Here is a 6,524-nt window from a genome sequence, read left to right on the forward strand (position 1 = left end):
GCTTCGATTAACCCGTTTTAACTCGTCACAAGTATATATAAAATAATAATTGATACGTTGTCAAAAATTATCTTAATCGGGCACGAATCTCGATGCAAAATCAAGTTTGGAAACTTCAAAAATTAATTCAGAGACCATCCGAACTTCGATTTCAGCAAAATTACAGTCGAACTGTGCGTCTCAGGAATACAAACCCAATGACACCAAGATCAACCCAATCCGAGCCCAAATGAATCTGAATCAAGGGCTCAAAGTGCTATTTAAAGGTTCAAACCGCAATTTGAGTTACCAAATGGTCTCCAATTTTGACGAGCTTATACTCGAATAGAACGGCTCGACGAGATAAATCCAATGAGCCCAAGATCACCAAATTCCAAAATCATTAAGGCCTTAAAATGTCCAATGAACGATTCACGGTCAAAGAGTTCAGCAACAACCCATAACCACCCACTCTCCCTCTCCCTCAACCCATAACCACCCACTCTCCCTATCCCTCAACCCAAAACACCCCTCATCCTCTAATACATGACACATCCAAGCCTCCCTCCTCTCATACATGACACATACCCAAAGCCTCCCTCTCACACAAAAAACTCGAAGCCTCCCTCTCACATAGAAATCCCGAACTCCCTCTCCTGTTCGAAAGATTCGCAAGTCTGTCGCCAGCCCTAGGGACCCTTAAACAAATTTTTCTCTGCTGCGATTTATCCGACCAAAGGTAACAAAGAGTGGTAAACTTTCTTCTCTTTGATTTATTCCTCTAATCTAGCCTTTCCTTCATTATACAATCATCAAAAGTTTAAGAGTAGGTTGATTCCTATTTCTTTTTTTTTTTTTTTTTTTTTGTGTTTGTAGATAATAAAAGTTTTAGATAATTTCATTTCTTTCATTTGAGATCTGATGCTTATTTTCTAAAAATTGTAGAAACATTATTTTTAATACCTATTTATTTTCCATATAATGGTTTGTGATAAAGTGTTGATTTCGTTTTAAGATACCTTGTTTTATGAGTAGTTTCAATGAATTGGGCTACATATTTGGCTTATAATATCACTTATTTCATATATCACTCATGAGAAGTTATAGTTCCAATAAAAATTATTTATTTTATACTAGAGGATTTTATGTGTTGAAGGATGGGAATTATATGAATTTTGAAAAAGTAAAAGAGTATATGTTTTGTTTTTTTTTTTAAAAAGTGGGTATTTTTGAAAGATTAAGTATTTTGAACTTTGAAAAGTAAAGCATATATTTATTTTGAAGGTGTAGCATGTATTCTTTGAATGATAAATTGTATGTATATTTTGAAAGGTGAAATGTTTTATTTACTTTTAAAAGTGAAGTTTATACATATATTTAAGGTTGAAATGTGTAAAGAATGAAATGGTATAAAAAGTAGAAAATAAGTACACATATCAAAAGGTGTTTCATGTGGAATTGTATATGGTGAAGAATGAAATATATGAAAAGTGAATTTATGTGTTTTGAAAAGTGAAGTGTGTGTGTTTTGAAAGGTTAGAAGTGTATGTAAAAAGTAAAGTATAAGTGTATGATTTCGAAAAGTAAACTTATGTGCATTAAAAAGTGGAATTTGTGTGATTTGGAAAGGTGAATGATTTTTATTTTGAAAGGTGAAGATGTCGAATTTTTGCAAAGGTGAAAATTGTGTATGTTTTGGAAAAATAAAACTTGTGTTTGTTTTGAAAAGTATTGAATGCTTTGAAAAGCTAAAAGTGTGCATGTGAATAGTGAGGTAAAATGTGTAAAAATGGATAAGCATGTTTGTAGTAGAAAAGTGAAAGGTATGAATTATAAAAGTGGATTGCATATGTAGAAAGGTATTTTGTAGTGAAAAAAAATGTGGAGCGTGAATTTTAGAATTGTGTGTGTTGAAAGGTAAAAGATTTCTTTTCCTCCCTTCCTCTTTTCTTCTTCTTTCCCTTTCTTGTGCGTCGGGATAAACAATTGGAAATGTATATAATATGAATTCAAAAGTGAAAGTATGAGAGTTTTGGAGAAGGGGTTGTGTGAATTTTTGAGAGTAAAAGTGTTTGAGTGATTTTTGGAAAGTAAAATTTTAAAGAATAATATAAAATCTCTTTCTTTTCTACCCCTCTCTATATTTCCATTTTCTTATGCTTTGAAATAAGTATGAAATGTGTTCAAAAATAAAAGGTTTCAAAAGCTAAGCAACGAACCAGTGTTCAAGCCCGAAGAAAGGTACGTCTTTATTTTCAGTAAATTTAAATTATTTTATTATTAATGACATTGGACATTGGATATTATAATTTTGGATTATTTAATTTTTTTATTTACATTGTTTGTGTAGTAGCTTTTTTTAGGGCCCTTGCATGCCGTATTTTGTTTTAGTCTGGATTTGAATTGGAGAGATTTTTTTTTGTAAGGGTACGCTTAAAATTCTTCTACTTGTAATTTTAAATAAAAATTTATAGGCTCATATAGTAACTCTAACGATCTAAGAAGTAAGCTCGTGACCGCCGAGAGTCAGCATAAGCATATTAATACTTTCTCTTCCTTGTTAGGCACCTCTCCGCCTGCGGGTTCTGGCAGACCACTTGGTCTATGAGGGTGCAGTTCTGTCAAGGGGAAGTTGTGCAATCTCTAGGGAAAAACCTTTTTTCTAAGCCTAAATTTTTAAACTTCTTCATTATCATTTTATGCATTCGAGTCAATTAGCATATATTACATTAGATACAAATTAAAAAGAGTCTAAAATATTAATTGCATTTTTAGACATTTTTCACCCTACATAAGTCAAGGGGCCAATTAGGAACTGTCTTAGATGTCCACCCCAAATTCCTTAAAACTTAAGTAACGTCCCTACCCATCTTTCATAAGAGATCATACACATGGTTTTAAAGCGCCTAGGTGGTTAGCTGGCTGCCCAATTCATGCCGAGGTAAGTCCAGATTTGCATTTCATTAGTTAGGTTCGGGTCACTACTTTATAGTATCCAAATTAGATTTAGGTTCTGAGGCAGATTCTTTTTAGATCTTAAGTCCTCACCCTCTGGGAATATAATCCCAAATTTCTAATAAAATGTCAATTTAAACATAAAATTTTCTCCTAAAATGTAAAGCCTAACATAGGGTAGGCTGAGGTTGTCTCTGAGCTTCTCAGAATCCGATGCCTCCTACTTTTCTTCCTTTGACCCGCTAATAAATGTTCAACATTGAGCTTTCTCCTTGAAAAATTCCTACTTCTGTTTCCTTGTCTTTTACTTTGTACTCAAAAGGGTATGAAATCACTGCTTTAATCGAGAGTTTTCTTAGGAGTATCCCTCCTAGGATGTAATTAACTATAGGAGCTTGCTCTTATTGGGATTTGAGAATCCCCAGACTAAAATAAACTTTATTTTATTCATATAGAATAAGAGAAGAATCTTTGGGAATGCAGATGTCTTTAAAAACTTTATTTTTAATCTTAAATATACTTATAGGATGTTATTATTATCTTTTTAAATAATGTAATATCCTGTTTGTTATATTCAATTTTAGAAGTAATGAATTTTATAAAATGCATTCTTATTTTTGGATGTCTTGAAGAATGTTATATTCGTCTTTTTAGATGATATAATATGCTTCTTGCTATATCTAAATAAAAGAATGGATTAATTTTTCAAAAAAAAAAAGCCTATTTCTATTTTTAAACACATTCTTAAGAATTTCATATCAATTTTTCGAAACCCTATTTTGATATTGAATCGATTGTAGAATATTGTGTCGGCCTCTCGAGACTGTACTTTATTCTCAATGTAGTATTCGATTACAAAATAGAAGAAATCAAAATCTGCGTGGTAATTACATAATTTTTCCCACAAAATCCACCCAGAATGCCTTTTGGAATCGCTTTTTATCCTTCCTGAATTTGGGTTTCTCCTCACACTTCTTCTTGTTTGGGTGCTCCTTAAGTGTAGGACAATTAGATTTAACATGTCCAGGCTTCTTGCATTCAAAATAAATAGTATCTTTAGAACTCTTAAAATTTTTGCTACCCTTATTTTTATTCCAATTATGATGGTTCTTATGCTTGTTCCTTAGAAAGCTTTTGAATTTCCTCGTGATTAAGGCAACATCATCGCTTTCAGACCTGGAAGAGTCAATGTCCGTATTATTGGCCTTCAGTGTCATAATTTTCTTCTTCTTTTTCTCACTTGCATCAAGATTTCTTTGATTCACCCCTTGCTCATAAGCAATGAGTGATCCAAGTAAATTATCAAATGAATAAGTATTTAAATCTTTAGATTCAGTAATTGCAGTAATCTTAGCATCAAAAGAGGAAGGCAAGCATCTTAAAATTTTATTCACTTTTTCATAGTTAGCATGTTCTCGTCCTAAGGCATGCAAAGAGGTAACAATTTGAGTAAACCTTATATACATTTTAGAAATTGATTCAAAAGATTTCATATGAAAAAGTTTATAATCTTGCAATAAAATATTCAACTGAGATAACTTAACTTCATTTGTTCCTTTATAAGTAATACATAATCTATCCTAAATATCCTTACCAGTAGTACAAGTTGAAACACGCATGTAGTCTTCAAATTTTAAAGCACAGAAAAAATAGTTCAAATATTTTTAAGTTGTGTTAAATCCTTATCATCAAAAGTCCATTCAGTAAAAGAAATTTCAATTTTAATTCTATTAATTTCATTTGAAGGAGGTGAATATCCTTCTTTAACAATCATCCATATGTGATAGTCAATTGATTGTAAATATGTAGACATGCGAGTTTTTTAAAAATCAAAAGGAATATTATCAAATAAAGGTGGACGTGTAATAGAATATCATTCCATTGTATTATGATTACCAAAGTTAGTCATGAATCAAAATTCAAAAAGTTTTCAAACTTAATTATATGATTCCTACTCTGATACCAATTGAAAGTTCGTTAGGGATGTTAAGATCTTATGAACAAGCCCAAGCTAACTAAGAGGGGGGTGAATTGGTATTTTAAAAAATCTTTCAATCAAAAAATAAATTCTCTACCAAACCAAAATTCACCAAAAAGAAATAGTGTGGAAATTATGTTGCAAATTCAGTTTCATGGACTATATTTTGATGATTTGCAAACACTTTTGCTTTTCTTCAACTGTCTGTTATTATTGACATTTTCAGGATTCAAAGATCGGACGGAAATTAGAATCAGCTCAAGACTGGATAGATTAGGATTGAGTCAGTCTGTAATTTTCTTTTTTCTTTTTTGAGTCAATTGTAATTTCTTGAAGTGACTAATGTTAAGTAACCCTACAAACATACTTGAGAGATTTAGAACTTGTGTTTTTACTCACATCGGCCCGGACGATATTTATATCGTCCTTGACGATCGAGTTTTAAATAGAATATCTAATCATGATTTCTTAGTTAAGGTAGCCATAATTAACTGATCGGCCTGGACGATACCTGTATCGACAAGGACTATATGTTCAATACAGAAAAAAATGCCGCCATGATCAGTTTAGGTATTCTGTATTTTTAGAAATCGGCCAGGACGATTATTTGATTGGCCTGGATGATATTGTATAATTATGCCTAAATTGATCTGATAATCATGGGAGTAATTAATTAAGGATGATTGATACGATCACATCGTCCTGGACAATCGCAAGATCAGCCTGGACGATCCATTCAAAAACCCTTGGTTACTCCTGGCCGATTTGGATTGGACAGCTCAAATTCTGGGCGATGCTTTGGGTGATTTTATTCTGATTTGAACTGATCGGCCGAGACGATTAAGCAAATTTTCAATCGTCCAGTTTACATTCAGGGCGATGCTCTAGCCGATTTTATGAAATTTGTACTGATCGGCCAGGACGATTTACATATCATCCTGGATGATAAAGTCAACAACTTGCAAATAATGAGCCCCTTTTAAGCTCTTCAATTTAAGAGCTCTTGTTCAACATTTTTTATCATCCTTGGCTGCTGTCTTGACCTGAGAAAACCTAAAGCAGAGAGAGAGAGAGGGAGAGAGAGAGAGAGAGGATCTTGTGAGGGGGAGCTTGTGAGGGGATTCACAAGGTTTTCTCCAAGTATTATTCAACTTCTTCTTCCATAGAGTCTCTTGTCTGTGGAAGGGTTGGGAGAGGCAAGTTTCAGCAAGTGATCGTGGTTCTGGAGCTTGTGAGGGGATTCACAAGGTTTTCTCCAAGTATTATTCAACTTCTTCTTCCATAGAGTCTCTTGTCTGTGGAAGGGTTGGGAGAGGCAAGTTTCAGCAAGTGATCGTGGTTCTTTGCCTGCTTCAGAAGGTAGTAAAAGGAGTTGGGTTCTCTGTCTTGTCGGGTGTGGAAAAAAGGAGGTATTTTTGTGAGGGCTTCTCCGCCTAGCTATGGGGGCTAAAGGAGAGTCACGTTGGTAGTGCAATACTCGGAGGGCACCTCCAAGGAGTGGATGTAGGTCGAGTTCACCGAACCACTATGAACCCTTGTGTTCTTATTTTTACTAATTCCACATTTATTTTCTTCCTCACTTGTTTTTATGGTGATTTGGTTTGTGATAATC

This window comes from Dendrobium catenatum, unplaced genomic scaffold (assembly GCF_001605985.2).
Source record: "Dendrobium catenatum unplaced genomic scaffold, ASM160598v2 fragScaff_scaffold_1554, whole genome shotgun sequence".
In the NCBI taxonomy this organism is placed as follows: domain Eukaryota; kingdom Viridiplantae; phylum Streptophyta; class Magnoliopsida; order Asparagales; family Orchidaceae; genus Dendrobium; species Dendrobium catenatum.